This window comes from Aquarana catesbeiana, linkage group LG12, assembly GCF_042186555.1.
Source record: "Aquarana catesbeiana isolate 2022-GZ linkage group LG12, ASM4218655v1, whole genome shotgun sequence".
Lineage (NCBI taxonomy): Eukaryota > Metazoa > Chordata > Amphibia > Anura > Ranidae > Aquarana > Aquarana catesbeiana.
Genome location: NC_133335.1, coordinates 183,213,819 through 183,238,827, shown reverse-complemented (window position 1 = coordinate 183,238,827; position 25,009 = coordinate 183,213,819).

Sequence of the window (25,009 nt, the reverse complement as noted above, 5' to 3'; positions counted from 1 at the left end):
TTTGATCCAATGGGAAGTGTTGAAATGCGTAGTTCGGGGCCTATTCATAAAGCATGGGGCTAGACTAAAAAAGGCAAAAAGGAATAGAATGACCCACCTCCTGAAGGAGATATCTAAACTGGAAACTCAGCATAAGCAAAATCCTCTTGGAGAAATATTATTAGAATTAACAGAAAAGAAAACGGAACTGCAAAATCTACTTAATGAGCAGACATTACAAATTAGGGATAAAAATCGTACGTTATTATACCAACATGGCAATAAACCGGGTAAATTACTGGCAAGAGCTTTACGTCAGCGAATTAACGCCTCATCCATTGTTAAAATCAAAGCAGAAAATGATGAAATGATATATGATCCAAATGGTATCTTGAAAGCCTTTCCATACTTTTAATAATAATCTATATAATTTACCAAACCAATTAGCAAATACAGATCCGGTAAGATATCAAGAAAATATACATCAATATATCAAAGACACAGCATTACCATCACTAGCAACAACAGATATAGAACAGTTAGAACAAGAGTTTTCAGAGATAGAAATACAAAAAGTAATAGATTCATTAGTGATAGGGAAAAGCCCAGGCCCGGATGGTTTTACCCCACGGTTTTACAAAACATTTAAAGACGTCTTAATCCCTATTATTAAAAGAACGTTTAACTCTGTATCTACCTCTCAACCGTTTGTCCCGCATAGCCTACAGGCATATATCTCACTCATACCTAAACCAGAAAAGGATCCCTCTTTCTGTGGTAATTATAGGCCAATATCCTTGACTAATATTGATATTAGATTGTATTCAAAGATTATCGCTAACAGACTTACCCCAATAATACCGGCACATATACATCTAAACCAGGTGGGATTTATAAAGGGGCGAGAGGTGAGAGATAATACGCTTAAAACATTGACACTGGTGGAATATGCCCAGAGACGCTCCATCCCATCCTGCCTGTTGGCACTGGACGCCGAAAAAGCATTTGACAGGGTGGGATGGAGCTTTCTCAGGGAGACATTAAAGCAGTGGGGGATTGGTCCCCTACTGCAGGATAAAATAATGGCCCTTTATCATAATCCAATGGCCAGAATACGGGCAAATGGGGAGTTATCGGATACAGTAAATATCACCAATGGAACTCGTCAAGGATGTCCATTGTCCCCAATTTTATTTGTATTAGTTATGGAACACCTTTTAATAGCGATTCGGAAGAATAATGATATTAAAGGCATCAAGGTAGGGCAGATTGACTATAAAATGTCAGTATATGCAGATGACTTGTTATTGTACATCACAAATCCGGTAGTGACAATACCAAATCTAATAGCAGAATTTAAAAGATTTGGAGATTTGAGTAATTTGAAGGTGAATTATAATAAATCTGAGGCCTTAAATATTTCTCTGTCTAACTCTTTGGTTGAGCTCCTAAAAAAAAACTTTTCATTTAAATGGCAGGAGGAGGCAATTAAATACCTCTGAATTTTTATCCCTAGAGAGATGAATAAGATACAGGAACTTAACTATCTTCCACTAATACGTAAAATAACAAAGACACTACAACTTTATGGTAGAGGGACCTTTTCCTGGATGGGAAGGATAAACATTGTAAAAATGGATATACTGCCTAAAATCATTTATATACTCCAAACGATACCTATATATCCCTTAAGAACCGTAATGAATCAAATCCGTAAGGCTATAGGAAGTTTCATTTGGGCATAAAAGAGCGCCAGAATAAATAGGAAAACATTATATAGACTAAAAAAGGATGGTGGACTGGCTCTCCCAGACATTTCGTTGTACCTCAGATCAATATTTATAACCAGGATTGTGGATTGGTTCCATAATATGGACAACAAACAATGGGTGAAACTGGAGGAAGAAGTCACAGACATAAAACTGAAATCATTACCTTGGATTAAGAGGGAATATAGACCCCGGGAAGGGGATATGCCCTCCTTGGTTGTATCAACCTTGAAAGTGTGGGACGATTTGATAAAAAGGGGGATAGGATCTACATTGAGAGGTCCAATGACCCCCCTCTTTAGCAACCCGGAATTCCCACTTGCTTTTAAAGCCAAGACCTTCCTAAAGTGGCAAAGGAGGGATGATATGAGGATAGTGGAAATAATGGAAGAAAATAAACTCCCCCCATTGGAGGCCCTTGGTACCGAATATAGAAAGAAATGGTTTCAGCATGGACAACTCCAGCAATACATTTCATCTTTGATGAAGGAGTCCATAATGAATAGACCATTGTTAGGGTTAGAAAAAATACTGTTATGCCCCGTACACACGGTCGGATTTTCCGATGGACAATGTCCGATTGGAGCGTGTTGTCGGAAATTCCGACCGTGTGTGGGCGCCATCGGACATTTTCCATCGGATTTTCCGACACACAAAGTTGGACAGCAGGAGATAAAATTTTTCGACAACAAAATCCGATCGCGTCAATTCCGACCGTGTGTGGCCTGTTCCGACGCACAAAGTGCCACGCATGCTCAGAAGAAATTCCGACACGGGACAGCTCGTTCTGGTAAACTTAGCGTTCGCAATGGATACAGCACTTTCGTCACGCTGCAATGTAAAAAATGGTTTAATACAGTGCACTCTCTTCTTCTTTATAATGTGACAAGAATGAAGTAGTTTTGCTGCTCATATTCACACACACTTCTCACAAAGTTTTATTTGTGTTTTTTTAGTGGGATTCCCTGAATATATTGTTATTAGTTGTCACATCTGACAGTTTTATATTTTTTATGGTTTTTTTTTTTATTTTAAGCCTTTTTTTTCTTTAATGTTTGGATTTTTTCCAAGGCTGATCTTTGTTCAATGTTATTTTTATTTTTACTCCAGAATATTTTTGTGTGTGTTTTGTGTGTCAAGTTACCCCAACACCATTGATATCTTTTATTATTTAATCTCAAGGAGATTGTTTGTTGTTGGTGACCCTTGTTCATTTCACATTGTATATTAGAAATGTACCTGAATCCTCACAAACCAACTGTCATTTTTGAAGTAAAACACATAGGAGAGTATAATTCAAAACAAAAATCCTTTATTAAGGGATCAGAACCAAACAAAGAGGAAGGCAACACTGGATCAACAGCAGAAATTAGTGAAGCCTGGGACCCCCACGGCAGACATCAATTCTTAAACATCAAAATTGGTGGCCTGAGGAGTCCATATGTAAGGGAGGGCAGTCTGGTCCGGGATTCACAGAGACTCGGATAGCAGCAGATGACATCTGTGTCCGCAGGCTGTGGTACCACAAGAGGCTGCATCTTTTGGCCGACCAGACTGGATCCAGGGCAGTCACTCTCTGGTCTTCCTTTCACACTTCCTTCCGGGCTGTGGCTGTGCAGTTGGAGATGTGGCAGGAGGAGGAGTAGGACCTGGAGGAGGAGTAGGACCTGCAGGAGGAGGAGGAGGACCATCCCAAAGCTGTGTGTGAGGTGTAATTTGGCCCCTCATATCTTTTGCCAGAGCCTCAGATATGAGGGCCTCACACATGGCTTTTTGGCCCTCCTCAATCCTCTGCATTTTATATGCTATGAATGCAGCAATGTTCTCCTGCCTGGTGTGTGGTGCTCCCAGGACCTCTGTAGCCCTACAAAAGAATCTGATAGCCGCCTCCTCTAGGGTACTCCTCCTACTTCCACTTTCTGTTTCCAGGGGGGATGGAGGGACCTGCAGATCAGCCAGCCGGCTCGGCCTGGCCACCTCCTGGCTTAGACTTCCCTGTGTATGAAAAATGGACATAGTTGTAATGTTTTGCATCATCAATCACAATCCTTAATTAGTACTCCCAACTAACATATAGTTCACATCATTGATTGGACAAGCAGAAATATTTAGAGGAATGCTATACCTGGCTCAATCTGGGCTCCTCCACATGTGGCCTGGAAGGCCCAGGTTGGGCGTCAGAAGCCTCAGCTGGGGGGAAGGAAGCGTGGAAGGAAGACTGGAGAGGGATGGCCTGGGTTCAGTCTGGCCTGCCAGAAAGTGCAGCCTGTCATAGTACAACATCCTGGGGACATAGATGTCACCTGCTGCTCCGGATCTCTGCAAATCAAGGACTTTATTGCGCTCCCTATGTGCTCCTCAGGCCACCAATGAAAATCTTTAAAAAAGTGATGTCTGCCGTGGGGATCACCTGCTTCACAATTTCACACAATTGCTCCAGTGCTGCCTTCCTCTTTGCTTGGTTCTAGTAATGGGGGTGTTTAATCTCCCACAGACAGGGCAGCTCCCTTAGCATCTCTATGAAGACTGAAATGAAGTCCTTATCTTTCAGTACCATATCCATGTTCACTGCAAGACACAACACAAGACAAAGCCTAATGTCACACAAAACTCTCCTAATCTTGTTACAATATAGGCCTCAATCTAGAAGCAGTATAGGCCCAAGTTTGTCTCTTACCTTTGTTCTTACGATCACAGCGTCCAATGCTCCTTCCTTCGCTCACAGATCAAACGTAATACGCACGCGCGTTGCGCTTTATATACACTGCGCATGCGTGTAACTCCGCCCGCCCCTGACATTCTTTCTAGTGTATTCCCTGCCCCTTTTTGTTCGGCGCAGTGGGGGAAGAGCATGATGGCGGACATACAGCATGTGCGGGCTAATTGTAGCAACGAGGAGGAGGAGGAGGAAAGGGCGGATCCAGGCACGTCCCAATCCAGAAGGAGACGTTTTAAGGCCACAAATATGTCGTTTGGGGAGATGTTGGAGATGGTCGACATCATGAGGAAGTCCGACTATGACGGAAAATATGGGCCTTACCCCAACCCAAACATCCGAAAGGCCAAGATCATGGCGAAAGTGGTCAGGAGTCTAGAGCGGAATTTCGGGGTACGAAGGTCTAAAGATCAGCTCAGGAAGCGGTGGTCGGACCTGAAGTTGAGAGAGCCAGAGCAGTACCAAAAGATCCGGAGAGTGCTGCAAAAAAGTAAGTAGTTGTGCTGTGTTCCTATTCTTTCTGTCTTTATTACGTTCGTTCTGCTCCATATGCTTTTTTTAGTTGTAACGTTTCAAAAGGTCAACTTTAATGTTCATGGGCACATTATTCGTTTGTATCAAACATTTTTCTTTCGGCCTCTAGAACACCATTGTTTAGGCCATATGCATTTTCACACATTTTTGGGGGCCTACTTGGATGCCAAATATTTGTTTGTGGAGATGGGTTTGTTACTAGAATGAAATGCAAACTAGATTGTGTGTAAGGAGAGGACACTGAGCAGCTGTTTTCACATCTGGACACTGGAGCACTAGTGTGGGACACAAGAACACCATTTTTATTAGGGGGGGCCACACAGGTGCTCCAGTGTATACTATGGGGGGGTTACATCTGTGAAGCTTGTACCAAACAGGTAAAGTATTGCAGCTTGACAAAGGGCAATAAAAAATATACATCTTGGAACTCTGCTAAAATAGACAATTGTACCCCACTTCCGAGCAATGTTTCCTATTTCTATAGTTCTGCCATCAAACATCTGTGTGCTAAGTATACCATTTTTGTTTTACATAGGGGATAAAAGACTCAGAGGACACCCCTCATCCCAGGAGACCTGAGACCCCCCCTCTGGAAGAAGAGAAAATACCCCCAACCCAAGAAGCTGAGCAGGAGGAAGAAGAAGATGTGGTGGAGATTGGCACCACAACAGGTGAGTGTCTGCGACCACAGACTCAGGTAAAAGAGATGGCTGGTGGCAGATTTTTGAGACCTTTTTTTTTGTTCTTTATCTCTTTTTAGGTGATCGTGATCCAGAACGCTTTACATCTGAAAGTGCCCAGATACTGATCGGGGAGATCATGGGGTGTAATCTCCAATTGCAAAACATCCAGCAACAAATCAGTGATGTTATTAAAAAAAATAATAACATCATTGATGTTTTGGGGCGAATTTAAACCCCACAAAATCACCTGTTTTATCGTACCAAAATTTTTTAAATGTTTAGAAAAGCCAAATTTGGAGGATGCACACAGTGTGCCAACATGTGCTATCTGCCATCACGGGATATCAATGGACGCGTTTTGGGGGTGCAACCCCTTCCTCAATTATAAAGTAGCGTTGAGGAAGGGCTTGCTCCCCCCAAACACGTCCCTTGATCCCCCCTGATGGCAGATAGCACATGTTGACATTTGTAAATTGGTGTGCATCTTCCAAATTTGGCTTTTCCAGGGGTGATTTCCCCCCATCTGAACGCTATATCAAACCCAGTTCCTAAATACTGATGTCTGATATAGCCTTCAGGTTTTACCTAATGTGAACTTTGTAAGTTCAAGTTTTTTGGCTTTCTTGTTGGTTTTACACAGGCCTGTTTTATCTGAAATGGATATTTCGATTTTTGATAATGCTACTGCAAACATTGTTATACAACAAACATGTTGGTTTGTTTTAAAAACCTTTGGGAAATGCACATGTGATTGTGCACGTATAAAAAAGTGCCTTACTCAAGAATGTGTGGATTATTGTCTCAACACTACAACACTTTTGGGGTGATGTAATTGCTGTTTTATGCAAAAATGGGGGTTATTTCCTAAGGGCAAATCCTCTTTGCACTACAAGTGCAGGTTCAGTGCAGTTGCAAGTGCACTTGTAGTGAAATGTGTTTTTGCATTTAGGAAGTACCAGCCAACAGTGTTTTTTATAAGGTTACCCAATCACGACATTTTCTGCACTCAACACATTTTTGTCAGGGTCAGCTAAAACAAACACAAGCAGTAAATGTCCACCAAGAATTTCTTTTGGTTGTTTTTTATTTGAAAAAGGTGTCACAGATTGTCTGGCATATTGATAGCCCCCCTACCCACAAAGAACTCCAGGTAGCGTAACCGGACATCACGGGCATTCAGGGAGGGCAAGCCAGGACGGCCACTTTCAAGTGCCATCAGTGTTGATGGATTAGGGATTCCGGCCTCAGGCCCAACTGAGCCAGCATAGTTGGCTGAATGTTTTCTTAAAAAATTATGGAGAACACAGCAGGCAAGTATTATATGGTTCAGTTTATACTCCGCCATATGGATGGGTGTCAGAAATAATCGTAACCGGCTGGCCAGGATTCCAAATGTGTTCTCCACCACTCTTCGGGCTCTGGCCAGCCAGTAATTAAAAACCCTCTGTTCCGGGGTGAGGGTCCTCATCGGGAATGGCTGCATCAGGTGGTCCCCCAGTGCAAATGCTTCATCAGCAACAAACACAAATGGGAGACCTTCAACATTGTCCTCTGGAGGTGGCAAGTCCAAGCTGCCATTCTGGAGACGCCTGTAGAACTCCGTCTGGGCGATCACTCCACCATCAGACATCTGGCCATTCTTCCCCACGTCCACATACAAGAACTCGTAATTAGCCAACACCACCGCCAACATCACTATACTATTAAACCCCTTGTAATTATAATAGTACGACCCCGAGTTGGGTGGTGGGACGATGTGGACGTGTTTCCCATCAATTGCCCCTCCGCAGTTAGGAAAGTCCCACCACTGGGCAAAGTGGGAGGCCACAGTCTGCCATTCCTGTGGCGTTGAAGGAAAGTGTTGAGGAAAAAAAAATAAACCTTACTATTTTTTCACAGAAACATGGCAAGCAGATTAGACACAAACATTATGGGGCAACCTTCAGATAGCATTTACTAAGGGGAATTTAACAAGGTCAAAGTATAAGGTACACCTATCATATTCCCCCTCACCCCTCTCATGGGCCATTTCTAACATTATAGGGGGGGAACTCTTGGACAGGTAACCCTCTTCACTTCATTGAGAGATGAATGCCTAAATACAGGGTATTACTTGGAACAGCCCCTCCTTAGCTACACTATTGGCAGACCACTGGACAGGTAAGAAGTGTCTGAATACAAAGATATAAATACACACTGTACACATTTGAGGACATTTGAACATTCTGCTATTACCTATCAAGATAATAATAGGATACAAAAACTTTAAACAGTACCATTGGAAAGTATACAGGTAGGCCCTTGCTTTACATGCTTTGGGGAATTCATCCCTAAATCTGACCAGTAAAGAGGTGGGTATAGTGTGTATGGGTTTGGCAAAGTCAGCAGATAGATGATTGAGGATAGATAGAGAATTGGGATCAGCTGACTTAGCAGTTGGGGGAGGGTTAAAAAAAATTTGGGGACACCACAAAAAAAAGCCTCTGGCACTTTGCCTGAATTTAAATCAAAAATAACATTTCCAAACATTTTAGGGGGTGTTTGGGGTAAAGCACTACTATGGAGCTGATAAAATACATTGTTAAGTGACTACATGAGGTGAATATAGGCCAGGAGACACCATGCTGGGGAGGTTATTGAAGGGCAAATATGTATGAAGGACATAAAATAATAATTACCTAAAAATCCAGCATGCATGAGAACAAAGGGGACATTCACAGCATATTACAATCAAGGTAATTAGGGAATGAGGGAAGAAATACAATATATTATCAAACATTAAATACAATAAAATAGGATATAAAAGGATAAAAATCTTACCTTCATATACTCCTTCTGCAGGACCTGGATGATGGCAGAACAGGTCTCTGGGATAATGATCCCCAGAGCCTGGGGGGAGATGCCTGTCGAGAACTTCAAGTCCTGCAGACTTCTCCCTGTGGCCAAATACCGCAGGGTAGCGACCAACCTCTGCTCCGGAGTGATGGCTTGCCTCATGCAGGTATCCTGCCTGCTGATATAGGGGGTCAGCTAAGCCAACAAACGGTGAAACACGGGGTCCGTCATCCTGAGAAAGTTCCTGAAATCATCAGGATTATTCTCACGGATCTCACGGAGCAAAGGCATATGACAGAACTGGTCATGCTGAAGCAACCAATTCTTGGTCCATGAACTCCTCCCCACCCTGTTCATGGACTGGACTTGTGTCAAGGTCAGGACCCCAACACCAAGCCCCCACACAGCACGAACTCTACGAGGAGTACGCATACGAAACATGGCTAGAAAACGGTCGGCTGCTCAGAACGAAGTAACAGAACGCACTGAAGAACAGCAAGGCCTGTGAAGAGCGACCTGAAAAACAGCAACGAGCAGGCAAGATCACACAGAAAACTCCAATACGAACTGACTGCACGCACTGAAGAGCAGATACAAACCCACAAGCACAAACTGAACGTCAGAAAACGATCTGAAAGCCACGAGTCTGAAAAAGCGCAAATCGTCTCTCACCAAACTTTTACTAACGCGAGATTATCAAAAGGAGCCCAAAGGGTGCCGTGCTTGGTTCTGAACCGGCCTTTTCTAGTCTCGTCGTACGTGGTGTACGTCACCGCGTTCTTGGCGATCGGAAATTCTGACAACTTTGTGCGACCGTGTGTAGGCAAAACAAGTTTGAGCCAACATCCGTCTGAAAAAATCCTAGGATTTTGTTGTCGGAATGTCCGAACAAAGTCCGACCGTGTGTACGGGGCATTACAGAAACATAGACCTACACATATCTTATCTGTTGTATATAAATATTTAATTTCAGAAAACAAGGAGGAAGGGTTACAATACATAAAAAAATGGGAGGAGGAACTAGGGATGGTTATCCCTAGAGCTAAATGGGAAAAAGCAATTATAGTAACTCATAAATTATCAATCTCTACTAGGCATCAAGAAAGAAATTACAAAATACTAGCCAGGTGGTATAAATGCCCAGTTGATATGAACAAAATAAATTCAGATAATACAGACAGATGTTGGAGATGTGAAGTAGCAAAAGGCTCAATGTCGCATATCTGGTATTTTTGTCCAGAAATTCAATCATTTTGGGAAAAGGTATTTAAAATATACAGGGCTACAACCGGGGTAAAGATACAACCAGATATATATGTGGCGATATTGTCAATGATCCCTGGATCAATAAAAAATATAAAAAAGGGAACTTTGAAGTACTATATAACTGCGGCACGTACCGTCATAGCTAGAAATTGGAAAAATAAAAAAGCCCCCTCCATAAAAGAATGGGAATGTGAAATGGGAGTGATGCGATCCTTAGAGGAGAGGATGATATTAGAGGGAAGGAGATGAGTATGTACAGGAAGAGCGTGGGAAGAGTCTAGAACCTCGCCACAATAGGGGAACGAGAAAAAGGGGATAAAGATAGAGCAAATACTGTGATGAAGAGTTGGAGAAGGGGGGAGAGTTCTTCTGAATTGGAGAAATTTTTTTTTGTTTGCTTTTCGGTTAACTGAGTGGTGTTGTGTAAGAGGATTGGTTGAGGGTGTATGATGGGTATGGATGGGGGGTACTGGGATAGTATTGTGTTGCAGATATAGGGGCCGTGCAAAGATAGAGTAAAGAATTATATCCAGAAATGTATACAGATAATGCTAGTATAGACCATGGGGATATATAAAATGATCTGAATATTAATTGTGAATGCCCCTATACACCATGATTTATTTTTTTCTGTGTAGATGTATGTATGTGTATATGTGTTATATAAAAATTTTGTAAAAATGTTTGATAAATAAAGATTGTAAAAAAAAAAATTGTGTCAATCAGTTAAAAAATTATAAATTAAAAATTAAAAAAAATTATAAAGAAAAAATATATTTTATAAAAAATAAATAAAAATTATAATTTTTTTATGAAAGAAAAAAATATATTAAAAAAATCTGATCATGTGAGGTAAAAGATGTATAATATGTATATGTAAAACTGTGTCAATCAGTTAAAGAAATTATACAGAATTGTTTTATATAAAAAAAGAAATTTAAAAAAAAAAATTTTTATATAAAAAAATAAACAAAAATTATAAATATTTTTTTCATAAAAAAATATAAAAACTTTTTTTATTAAAAAAATTATAAAGAAAAAATATTTTTTATAAAAAAAATTATAAATATTTTTCTTTATAAAAAAATATGAAAATTATAAAAAATCAGATCATGAGGTAGAAGTAGAATATGTATATGTAAAATTGTCTGAATTTGTTTAAAAAATTACAAAAAAATCACATCATGTGAGGTAATAGAAGTAGAATATGTATATGTAAAATTGTGTAAATCAGTTTAAAAAATTATAAATAAAAAAATGATAAAAAAAAGAAATTATAAAGAAAATATATTTTTTATTAAAAAAATTATAAATATAAAAAATATAAAAACTTTTTTTATTAAAAAAATTATAAAGAAAAAATATTTTTTATAAAAAAAAAATTATAAATATTTTTCTTTATAAAAAAATATGAAAATTATAAAAAATCAGATCATGAGGTAAAAGAAGTAGAATATGTATAATATGTAAAATTGTGTGAATTTGTTAAAAAAAAATTACAAAAAAATCACATCATGTGAGGTAATAGAAGTAGAATATGTATATGTAAAATTGTGCCAATCAGTTAAAAAAAATATAAATTAAAAAAAATATTAAAAAATAAATTATAAAGAGAAAATATTTTTTATAAAAAAAAAATACAAATTATAAATAATTTTTTTTAAAAAAAAAATGTAAAAATTATAAATATTTTTTATTATAAGTAAAATTATTAAATTTATTAAAAGTATAAAAAAATATATAACAAATTAAATAAAAATAAGATCATGTGAGGGTAAAAGAAGTAGAATATGTATAATATGTAAAATTGTGTCAATCAGTTAAAATAAAAAAATTAAAAATTAGCTCATATGAGGTAAAAGAATTAGAATATAAATATTTAAAATTGTGTCAATCAGTTAAAAAAAATACAAAAAAAATTATATAAAAAATACATTATAAAGAAAAAAAAATAAAAAAAAAATAAAGAAAAATTATAAATATTTTTTTATAAAAAATATATATAAAAATCAGATCATGTCAAGTAAAATAAGTAGAATATGTTAATGTAAAATTGTGTCACTCAGTTAAAAAATATGAATAAAAAAAATTAAAAAAATAATAATGAAAAAAAAAAAAAAATAAATAATAAAAAAAAGGGGAAAATAAATAAAACTGAATTCTTGAATATCACCCATATGGTATATGGGTCTCCAATATCATCTTCAGGTGGTGGTGAAGCAAAGTGTCCCATTTTATGAGGACTAAGTGAGGCTTGAGTTATTTGAGGTGCTTGGGAGTCCTGAATATCTTGGGTCTGTGAGAGGGATGTTGAATTCATTCGTTGTTTGGGACCATCTATTGTTGTGGAAGTTGTTGACAGGCAGAGATCTCTAAGTGTAGAAAGAAGATCATTTGTTGATTTACATATACATGAAGTTCCTTCATAAGTAAAGCCAGGGGAGAAAGGAAATCCCATTTATTTGGTGATATTTAAGGACTTGCAAATGTGCTTTCATTTCTTTGCATTTAAAGAGAGTTAATTGAGATAAGTCTTGTAAGAATTGGCATTTATGGCCATGGAAAATTAAAGAGTATTTGTTTCTTGAAGCTGCCATTATTTGTTCTTTTTTGCAAAAAACAATGCATTTTTTATAATTATATCTCTAGGGGGCCATCTTTTTTACGTGCAGTTAAAGCTCTGTGTATTCCATCTGTTTCCAATCTTTCTAATGGGATGGAAATAGTTCTTGAAAAAGTGTTGTAATAGTTGATTGTACATCCTCTATTTCTTCAGGAATGTCACGTAAAAATGCATACTATAATGCAAGGTGGTAGAATTCAGGTTAAACTCAAAATACATTAAAGCTAAGGAAAATTGAAACAGTTAAAAGAACTTGAGGTAATTCTAATATTTGAATAAAAGTCTTATAATAGCACAAGTATTGAAAGCATGCCATTAAATCCTCACACAAAGGGGTAAAAAAAATCAGATCATGTGAGGTAACTGAAGTATAGTATGTCTAATATGTAAAATTGTGTCAATAAGTTAAAAAAACATAAATAAAAAATGTATTTAAAAAAAGAGAAAATTATAAAGAATATTTTCTTTTTTATAAAAAATAAATAAAAATGATGAATATTTTTTTTATAAAAATGTATTAAAAAAATTATAAAAAACAAATGAGATCATATGAGGTAAAAGAAGTAGAATATGTATAATTGTGTCAATCAGTTAAAAAAAATTATAAATTAAAAATTAAAAAAAAATATATAAAGAAAAAATATTTTTTATCAAAAAATAAATAAAAATTATAATTTTTTTATGAAAGAAAAAAAAATATAAAAAAAATCTGATCATGTGAGGTAAAAGATGTATAATATGTACATGTAAAACTGTGTCAATCAGTTAAAGAAATTAAACAGACTTTTTTTTTATATAAAAAAAGAAATTAAAAAAATGCTTTTTATATAAAAAATAAAGAAAAATTATAAATATTTTTTTCATAAAAAAATATAAAAACTTTTTTTATTAAAAAAATTATAAAGAAAAAATATTTTTTATAAAAAAAAATCATAAATTTTTTTCTTTATAAAAAAAATTACAAAAAATCACATCATGTGAGGTAATAGAAGTAAAATATGTATATGTAAAATTGTGTAAATCAGTTAAAAAATTATAAATAAAAAAATGATAAAAAAAAGAAATTATAAAGAAAAGATATTTTTTATTAAAAAAATTATAAATATTTTTTTTATAAATAAAATTATTCAATTTCTTAAAATTATTAAAAAAAATAAAAAATAAAATAAAAATTAGATTATGGAAGGTAAGAGCAGTAGAATATGTATAATATGTAAAATTGTGTCAATCAGTTAAAAAAATTACAAAAAATCAGATCATGTGATGTAATAGAAGTAGAATATGTATATGTAAAATTGTGTTAATCAATTAAAAAATATATAAATATAAAAAATTATTAAAAAAGATATTATAAAAAAAATATTTTTATAAAAAATAAAGAAAAATTATGAATAATTTTTTATTAAAAAAATATGTGAAAATTATAAATATTTTTATTAGAACTAAAATTATTAAATTTATTACAATTATTAAAAAATATATAACAAATAAAGTAAAAATTAGATTATGTGAGGTAAGAGAAGTAGGATATTTATAATATGTAAAATTGAGTCAATCAGTTAAAAAAATTACAAAAAAAAATTTATATAAAAAATACATTATAAAGAAAAAAAATATTAAAAAAAAAATAAAGAAAAATTATAAATATTTTTTTATAAAAAATATATTAAAAAATCAGATCATGTCAGGTAAAAGAAGTAGAATAAGTCAATGTAAAATTGTGTCACACAGTTAAAAAATATAAATTAAAAAAATGTTAAAAATAATAATGAATAAAAAAAATAAATAAATAATAAAATAAAAAAGGGGAAAATAAATAAGACTGAATTCTCTAATATCACCCATATGGTATATGGGTCTCCAATGTCATCTTCAGGTGGTGGTGAAGCAAAGCGACCCCTTTTATGAGGACTAAGTGAGGCTTGAGTTATTTGAGGTGCTTGGGAGTCTTGAATATCTTGGGTCTGTGAGAGGGATGTTGAATTCATTCATTGTTTGGGACCATCCATTGTTGTGGAAGATGTTGACAGGCAGAGATCTCTAAGTGTAGAAAGAAGATCATTTGTTGATTTACATATATATGAAGTTCCTTCATAAGTAAAGCCAGGGGAGAAAGGAAATCCCATTTATTTGGTGATATTTAAGGACTTGCAAATGTGCTTTCCTTGTCAAAAGAAGTTTATTGAGTATACAATGTTATAAAGATACATAAAGTAAGTTTACAAGGATCTATAAAGTAAGCTCATTGTTTTACAGTAGGGTTTATATAGGTAAATATAATGAAATTTCAAATATTAAACATTGTGTTCACGTAAACCTAAATTAAAGATATATATCATTTCCTTAGTTACTTTTGTAGGTATTTAAATGATTTATACCTACTATACATATTGTTTACAAGTAGAGTGTACATAGGTCAAATAAATTCTGATAATGAGCTTTAATCGTAAGGTGGAGAAAAGGAAAGAGAAAGAAGAAAAAGGGTTGAAAGGTAGAGGTATGGTCCACAAGGTTGTCCCGCTCGTCAGTTTATTATTCTTTTTAGTTCTCTTTGAAGCCTTAGAATGGGTGTCTCTGTAAGTCATTTAATCTGTTACCATGGCAACAGGACAGAGTCATTGAAGTTTGACAGGAACTGTTGTTTTATCCAAGGATGCCAAAGTTTTTCAAATTTTGGAATTTGATTTTGATCGATGGCTACCATCTTAGCATGGGACATTGTATTATTCATTCTGTGAATTGTTTCTGCTAGTACCAATGTAGGAGATTTCCATGCCTTGGCCACTGTTTGTTTTGCAGCCGTTATTAGTTGGATCATAAGTTTGAATTGAGAGAGTGTTAACCATTCCGGTTTTAGATTAAGTAAAGTTAAATATGGATCTGGTTGTATTATTTTTTTAATTTTAGATGCAATCACAAAGACTTCCTTCCAGAAGGTTTGGATTACTGGGCATGTCCACCATATGTGTAAATATGTGCCTATTTCTGGGCATCCTCGAAAACAAAGAGCTGAGGTATTAGGTGAATATTTTGCCACTCTAGCGGGTACAAGCTACCAGCAAGTTAGGACTTTATAATTTGTCTCCAGTGCTAAGATGTTGGGTGAAGATGACTTAGATGTGAGCCATATGTTAGACCAGTCCGTGTCTTCTAAAGTTCGTCCCAGGTCCTTCTCCCACCTCTGAACGTAAGAGGGTCTATTAAGATTTGCTACTCCATATAATTGATTATAAAGTGATGAAATTGTACCTTTAGCAAATGGATCTTTTGTACAGATTGATTCAAAAATGGATAATTGGGATAATGGTGTATCCCCCTTAAGGAATGGTGTATAGAAATTTTTGATTTGGAGATATCTAAATATCTCAGAGTTTGGTAGATCATATTTTTCTCTAAGCGATGGGAATGAAAGGAATGATTTAGATGCTATGAAGTCATTTAGTGTCTGAATGCCTGATGTTGTCCAAGCTTTAAAAGAATTTGGGTATATCCATGCCGGATAAAAGGCCAGATTTCTGATAAAAGAAAGGAGAGGATTGTGTGGAGATTGTAACTGATATTTGGTTTTTAGTTTATCCCAGAGAGATAAGAAGTGTTTAGTTATGGGATTATGAATTTTAAAGCGGTCTTTAGGATCAAGCCATAATAAATTTGATATTAATAGAGGGTCATTTTCTGAAGCCTCTATAAATACCCATAATGGGATTTCCTGTTTTGCATGGTATTTGGACAGACTGGCCAAATGTGCTGCTCTGTAGTAGTTAATAAAATTAGGGTATCCCAGGCCTCCTTTATTTTTGGGAAGATGTAGTGTGTGTATAGGTATACGTGGTTTAGAAGAGCCCCATATAAACGAAGTTGCTCTTTTTTGTACTATTCTCAAAAAATAGGAAGGAATTGGAATAGGGAGGACTCTGAATAGATAAAGCAATTTGGGTAGAATAGTCATTTTGATTGCATTAATCTTCCCTATCCAGGATAAAGGAAGTTGCGACCATTGTTTTATTAGATTTGTGATCTGTCTTAATACAGGAGGATAATTGGTTGAGAATAAGTCAGAATGAGATGCTGTTAAATGAATTCCAAGATATGGGATTGATTTTTCTGCCCATGTGAATGGGAGTGCAGCCCTAGCCGGGATCAATTCCATGTTTGTGAGTGAAATATTAAGCACTAGGCATTTCTTAGGATTAATCATAAGGCCGGATAGGGCTGCAAATCCATCAAGAGCTGGTATTAAGTTAGGACCAGAGACCTGTGGTGATGATAGAAAAAGTAATATATCGTCTGCAAATATACATAATTTGTGTGTAATACCTCCTACTTCAATGCAAGTTATAGTTTGGTTTGTTCTGATGTATTGGGCCATGGGTTCGAGTATAAGGGCAAATAATAAGGGAGATAATGGGCAAACCTGTCGGGTACCTCTTTCGATATTAAAGGCTTCAGATTTGTATCCAGCATATTTTATATAGGCTTTGGGTTTATTATATAATGCTTTGATCCATGTTAAAAAGTGGGGTCCAAAACCCCATTTTTGTAATGAATATTGCATATATTGCCAGGATACTGTGTCAAATGCCCTCTTAATATCGAGAGATAGAAAACATAAAGGGATTTTCCATTTTTTAGCAATATGTGCCAATAACACTGCCCTGCGTATATTATCGCCTGCCTGTCTATTTGGCATGAAGCCTACTTGATCTCTATGTATTAATTTTCCTATAATGCTATTGAGGCGTTTTGCTATTATTTTTGCTAATAATTTAATATCGAGGTTTAACAGAGAGATAGGCCGATAATTCACACAGGAAGTATCATCAGAAAGGGGTTTTGGGATCATACAAACAATTGCCATTAGTGTTTCTTGCCGAAAAGAATGTCCATGTTCTGCCCTCACAATGTGTTCAAAGTACAAGGCTTGGCAGACAGCTAACAGCTTCCCAATAAAGACTCAGGAGGAAGGGCTAATAGTTGTAATCTTTACTGAGAATAAGTTTTTTTTTTAAACTGCAAAACACAAATTATAAAAATATGCATTAGCATTTAACATTACATCACAAATGCAAATAGTAACAGGCATGCTACAATACTGTTAAGGCACTAGCTAGCACAAATGAGGCCTAGCTGAATGAACTCCCTGACAGAAACATCCTACCAAACAAACAGATGAAATGTAGTTGAATTAGTAGAACATATACTAATTAATTGAAAACTAATGACAGCCTACTTACAGACTTATGCTTCCAAGGCCAGTATTAAGAAATAGTGGAGGTCTTTAACATGCTTCCTTCACTGTAGAAAGATTATCTGCTGGACAGGAAGTGGGTGTAATATACTACACTTCCTGTTAATAATGGATGCCAAATTAAAGCAACAGTACGATCGGTAAATATATACCTTATAATGATCAGAACAGTCCATCTAGAAGTTTGTTAAAAGTTTCAGTGAGAATGGGAGAGAGTATTTCTGAGAATGTTTTATAGTATAAAGCCGAGTAGCCGTCTGGGCCTGGTCTTTTGTTAAGTTTTAGGTCTTTTATGGCGTTAGCAACTTCATCTATAGTTATAGGCTCATCCAAACTGCTTTTTTGATTCTGAGATAACTCAGGTAAGGTTATTTTTGAGAAGAAGGATTCAGCCTCTGTAGGATTAAATTCATTGTTTGTCTTGTATAAAGTTGCGAGATGTGAGTAAAATTTATGGACTATTTTAACTGGATTACAAGTATAAACATTTTTTGATAATTTCAAACGTATTGGTTTGAAAGATTTGTTAGTTGAATTTAATGCCCGAGCCAAATATGTACCTGGTTTGTTTGTATTCATGTAGAAATTGTGTTTGGAGCGTTTGAGGGATTTATCAACTGACTCAGTGAGAAATAGATCGTATTCCAATCTAGATTTTTCCAGATGAGATTTTGTACTCTGAGATGGATTATCTTGAAATGATATGTAGGCTGCATTAAAATTGAGTTCTAGTTTTTTTGCTAGATTTTTGCGTTCCCGTTTAAATAGTGCCATTTGTCTTTGTATTGTACCACGCAAGACAGGCTTATGAGCTTCCCACAGTGTTATTGGGGAGATGTCTGTTGTATTATTAATTGATATGTATTCCTTTAAAGCTTGTTCAATGGCCATCTGATGTAGTGGGTGTTTGAGCATTATGTCCGGTAAGTACCACGTTGGGTCATGCGCTTTTGGTATGGCTGAGGCTATAGTAGTGTATACTGCATTATGGTCAGACCACGGAATTGGAATTATATCTGATGCAATAATTTCTGGTATCATTCCTATTGTTAGAAAAATATGATCTATTCTGGTGAAGGTTTGATGAGGGTGCGAGAAATAAGTGAATTTCTTTTTCATTGGGTTACTTTCTCTCCACGAATCTACCAGATTGTATTTGGAAAGAAGTTGAGAAAAAGGTAATCTAGAGGTTATTTTGGATGGTGTAAAAGGTGATTTATCTAGAAATGGGAAGAGGACCTGGTTCGAATCCCCACACATTATCACTGTTCCTATTTTGTGTGTATTAATCACTTGTAATATATGTGAGAGGAATGGTGTAGGTTGTTTGTTAGGAGCGTAGTAGGAAATCACCGTGATTGCTGTATCCATTATATAACCCATGAGTATCAGGTATCTACCTTCTGGGTCTTTAATTTCTGATGATAAGGTGAATGGTGTGGATCGGTGAAATGCAATTAGAGTTCCCCTTTGCTTGGTACAGGCAGAAGCCGTGTAAATTTGTTGATAAAAAGGAGAAATATATTTTGGAGCAGAATCTTTGGTGAAGTGTGTTTCTTGGAGGCATACTATGTGAGCCTTCTTGTTATGGAAAGTACGGAAGGCTTTGGTCCTTTTTTGAGGGACATTTATTCCCTGAACATTCAGGGAAAGTATATTCAGTGGTGCCATGGCAATAGATCAAATAGTTTTGACTTACTTTTTGTTATGCAGAGCTGACTGCGCAGATCAACCTGTGTGGACTGAAGAGATGAATAGATAGAAAAGAAACCAGTGAATTCTGGAGTAAAGAGTAAACAAAAAACGTATGAGATTAGATGATACATTGTATAAATTATTTTTTGCAAGTAATCACAATTTACCCGTGAAAGAGAATAAATATCTCTCTCAGGGGAATAAGTGCCTTCGTCACACTCCCACATAATATGGTTGGGAGAATGAGGAGGGCTAATGGGGGTACACGGATCTTCCGCTTACAGGAGAGAAGTGCTATGTCAAAAGACATCAAAATGATGTTTCATTAATTGGAGTGCAGAATATAGTTTTTGTTGAAATTATTTATTCCAGGGTGGTTGTATATGGTTAGTCTTGCCCTAGGCTAAATAATTCAGTTAGAAAGGTACTGTTAATAACTTTGGTATTGATGAAGATAGTTTGAATTATTTTGGGATTTTAACCCTTTTAGAGTAAACAATTACATATTTTATTCATATGTAACTCTTTAGATATGTTAACTCATAAAACTGAGGTTGTATTGCTTCAGATTAGAATAAACAAAAACATAATTCTAGGAACTAGTTAGGTAATAATATATTTGTTTTAAGAAAAGAAAGAAAAAGCTTCCATTACTTTTGGATTATTGAACATATTTGTCCTAAAAAGTAATAAATCTATTGTTATTACCTGATAATATATAACTGAACAAGAATTTCCTTATTTCACTTATATATTCTAAGGCTATATGAATCAGAAGTAATAAGAAATATAACTGGAATGTAACATGATCCCACACAGTGTGGGACTATCAGAATGCAATTACATTCAGTTATAAATATAGGTTTTTTATAGAGAACCATCTCTTAGTATAATAAATGAAGAGATATCAGGAATTAGGATGTCAGTCCATTGAATCTTCTTGGTCCATGGATGATGTGGCATAACGGCCTCTTTTGTGAGAATGATGATTCCCATTTTGTTCTGAAATTTTCTGGGTGCTGCCTGAAGGTGAAGATGATGCCATTCTTCTGCGTGTGGGGGTGTTGCTGCTTGTGGGTTCTGTCAGATTTAATGTTAAAAGGGTTTGTTGTAGTTCATCTGCTGATCTGCTTCTGTAAATTGTACCTTGGTAGTTAAATCTGACTGAAAAGGGGAAGCCCCATTGATACATAATGTTGTGGCGTTGCAGTTCCATTAGTTGGGGTTTCATGGATCGTCTTTTAGTAATAGTAAGTTGGGATAGGTCAGCAAAAATTTGATAATTGTGTCCTTGAAAATTAAGTTCCTTTTTTTCTCTTGCAGCAATTAGTATTTGTTCTTTCGTTCTGTAATAATGAAATTTTGTGATTATATCACGTGGGGGTCCATCTTTCTTTTTGGCTGTGAGGGCTCTGTGTACTCTGTCCAGTTCTAAACGTTCAATAGGGATATCTGGCTTTAGGTCTTGTAATAGAGCAGTAATAGTAGATTGCAGGTCTGTCACAGTTTCAGGTATTCCCCTTATGCGCAAGTTTGAACATCTGGCTCTATTTTCGTAATCTTCGAGCTTAGTTTGAAGTATTAAATTCTCTTTTTTTAATTGTTCCAATTCTGTTATATTTACTTGGGTTGTAATTTCAATTTCATCCATGTTTATTTCTAAGGCTGCGGTGCGGTTTCCCAGCTCTCTTATTTCTTTGGTTAGGCTTTTTGTTATTTGGTCTGAGGTTTGTTTTAAAGCCTTATGAAGCATCTTTTCAAACTGTAATAGTATTACTGGGGATGCTGAGGAGGCTTGTGGAGAAGTTTGTGAGAGGATTTGTTCTGTATCTGACTCAAATGGAGAGTCTTGCTGTGACATTATCTGTCTGAGAGAGTGCCCTGATGCTGTATCTTGTGAGGTGACTGGAGCTGCTTCAGCTGCAGTGAGTGCCTATGAGCTCTTTGTGAGGTGATTTTTATTTCTGCCACGGTTTCCTCCCAGTACCATATTTCCTGCCCAAACTTTCACAATTTGTTCCCTGGGGCAAAAAGGTTCAAATGGATACCTTTTGAGCCTGCAGGCTCCGCTTTGTCCTTCTCTTCTCTCCTCAGCGGTGTGGAGCTCTAACAATGCATGTCTGCTCCGCTAGGCTCCGCCTCCTGCCCCCGCAAATGTGCTTTCATTTCTTTGCATTTAAAGAGAGTTAATTGAGATAAGTCTTGTAAGAATTGGCATTTATGGCCATGGAAAATTAAAGAGTATTTGTTTCTTGCAGCTGCCATTATTTGTTCTTTTTTGCGAAAACAATGCATTTTTTATAATTATATCTCTAGGGGGCCATCTTTTTTACGTGCAGTTAAAGCTCTGTGTATTCCATCTGTTTCCAATCTTTCTAATGGGATGGAAATAGTTCTTGAAAAAGTGTTGTAATAGTTGATTGTACATCCTCTATTTCTTCAGGAATGTCACGTAAAAATGCATACTATAATGCAAGGTGGTAGAATTCAGGTTAAACTCAAAATATATTAAAGCTAAGGAAAATTGAAACAGTTAAAAGAACTTGAGGAAATTCTAATATTTGAATAAAAGTCTTATAATAGCACAAGTATAGAAAGCATGCCATTAAATCCTCACACAAAGGGGTAAAAAAAATCAGATCATGTGAGGTAACTGAAGTATAGTATGTCTAATATGTAAAATTGTGTCAATAAGTTAAAAAACATAAATAAAAAATCGATTTAAAAATAGAGAAAATCATAAAGAATATTTTCTTTTTTATAAAAAATAAATAAAAATGATAAATATTTTTTTTTTATAAAAATGTATTGAAAAAATTATAAAAAACATAAAACAAATGAGATCATATGAGGTAAAAGAAGTAGAATATGTATAATATGTAAAATTGTGTCAATCAGTTAAAAAAATTATAAATTAAAAATTTTTAAAAAATATATAAAGAAAAAATATTTTTTATCAAAAAATAAATAAAAATTAAATTTTTTTTATGAAAGAAAAAAAATATATAAAAAAAACTGATCATGTGAGGTAAAAGATGTATAATATGTATATGTAAAACTTTGTCAATCAGTTAAAGAAATTAAACAGACTTTTTTTATATAAAAAAAAAAAATAAAAAAAATGCTTTTTATATAAAAAATAAAGAAAAATTATAAATATTTTTTTCATAAAAATATATAAAAACTTTTTTTATTAAAAAAATTATAAAGAAAAAATATTTTTTATAAAAAAAATTATAAATATTTTTCTTTATAAAAAAAAATACAAAAAAATCACATCATGTGAGATAATAGAAGTAGAATATGTATATGTAAAATTGTGTAAATCAGTTTAAAAAATTATAAATAAAAAAATGATAAAAAAAAGAAATTATAAAGAAAAGATATTTTTTATAAAAAAAAATTATAAATATTTTTTTATAAATAAAATTATTAAATTTCTTAAAATTATTAAAAAAAATAAAAAATAAAATAAAAATTAGATTATGGAAGGTAAGAGCAGTAGAATATGTATAATATGTAAAATTGTGTCAATCAGTTAAAAAATTACAAAAAATAAGATCATGTGATGTAATAGAAGTAGAATATGTATATGTAAAATTGTGTTAATCAATTAAAAAATATATAAATATAAACAATTATAAAAAAGATATTATAAAGAAAAAATATTTTTATAAAAAATAAAGAAAAATTATGAATAATTTTTTATTAAAAAAATATGTGAAAATTATAAATATTTTTATTAGAACTAAAATTATTACATTTATTAAAATTATTAAAAAATATATAACAAATAAAGTAAAAATTAGATTATGTGAGGTAAGAGAAGTAGAATATTTATAATATGTAAAATTGAGTCAATCAGTTAAAAAAATTACAAAAAAATGTATATAAAAAATACATTATAAAGAAAAAAATATAAAAAAAAAAAATAAAGAAAAATTATGAATATTTTTTTTATAAAAAATATAATAAAAAATCAGATCATGTCAGGTAAAAGAAGTAGAATATGTTAATGTAAAATTGTGTCACTCAGTTAAAAAATATGAATTAAAAAAAATGTAAAAAATAATAATGAATAAAAAAATAAATAAATAATAAAATAAAAAAGGGGAAAATAAATAAGACTGAATTCTCTAATATCACCCATATGGTATATGGGTCTCCAATGTCATCTTCAGGTGGTGGTGAAGCAAAGTGACCCCTTTTATGAGGATTAAGTGAGGCTTGAGTTATTTGAGGTGCTTGGGAGTCTTGAATATCTTGGGTCTGTGAGAGGGATGTTGAATTCATTCATTGTTTGGGACCATCCATTGTTGTGGAAGATGTTGACAGGCAGAGATCTCTAAGTGTAGAAAGAAGATCATTTGTTGATTTACATATATATGAAGTTCCTTCATAAGTAAAGCCAGGGGAGAAAGGAAATCCCATTTATTTGGTGATATTTAAGGACTTGCAAATGTGCTTTCATTTCTTTGCATTTAAAGAGAGTTAATTGAGATAAGTCTTGTAAGAATTGACATTTATGGCCATGGAAAATTAAAGAGTATTTGTTTCTTGCAGCTGCCATTATTTGTTCTTTTTTGCGAAAACAATGCATTTTTTATAATTATATCTCTAGGGGGCCATCTTTTTTACATGCAGTTAAAGCTCTGTGTATTCCATCTGTTTCCAATCTTTCTAATGGGATGGAAATAGTTCTTGAAAAAGTGTTGTAATAGTTGATTGTACATCCTCTATTTCTTCAGGAATGTCACATAAAAATGCATACTATAATGCAAGGTGGTAGAATTCGGGTTAAACTCAAAATATATTAAAGCTAAGGAAAATTGAAACAGTTAAAAGAACTTGAGGTCATTCTAATATTTGAATAAAAGTCTTATAATAGCACAAGTATAGAAAGCATGCCATTAAATCCTCACACAAAGGGGTAAAAAAAATCAGATCATGTGAGGTAACTGAAGTATAGTATGTCTAATATGTAAAATTGTGTCAATAAGTTAAAAAAACATAAATAAAAAATGTATTTAAAAAAAGAGAAAATTATGAAGAATATTTTCTTTTTTATAAAAAATAAATAAAAATGATAAATATTTTTTTTTTATAAAAATGTATTGAAAAAATTATAAAAAACATAAAACAAATGAGATCATATGAGGTAAAAGAAGTAGAATATGTATAATATGTAAAATTGTGTCAATCAGTTAAAAAAATTATAAATTAAAAATGTTTAAAAAATATATAAAGAAAAAATATTTTTTATCAAAAAATAAATAAAAATTAAATTTTTTTTATGAAAGAAAAAAAATATATAAAAAAAACTGATCATGTGAGGTAAAAGATGTATAATATGTATATGTAAAACTTTGTCAATCAGTTAAAGAAATTAAACAGACTTTTTTTATATAAAAAAAAAAAATAAAAAAAATGCTTTTTATATAAAAAATAAAGAAAAATTATAAATATTTTTTTCATAAAAATATATAAAAACTTTTTTTATTAAAAAAATTATAAAGAAAAAATATTTTTTATAAAAAAAATTATAAATATTTTTCTTTATAAAAAAAAATACAAAAAAATCACATCATGTGAGATAATAGAAGTAGAATATGTATATGTAAAATTGTGTAAATCAGTTTAAAAAATTATAAATAAAAAAAT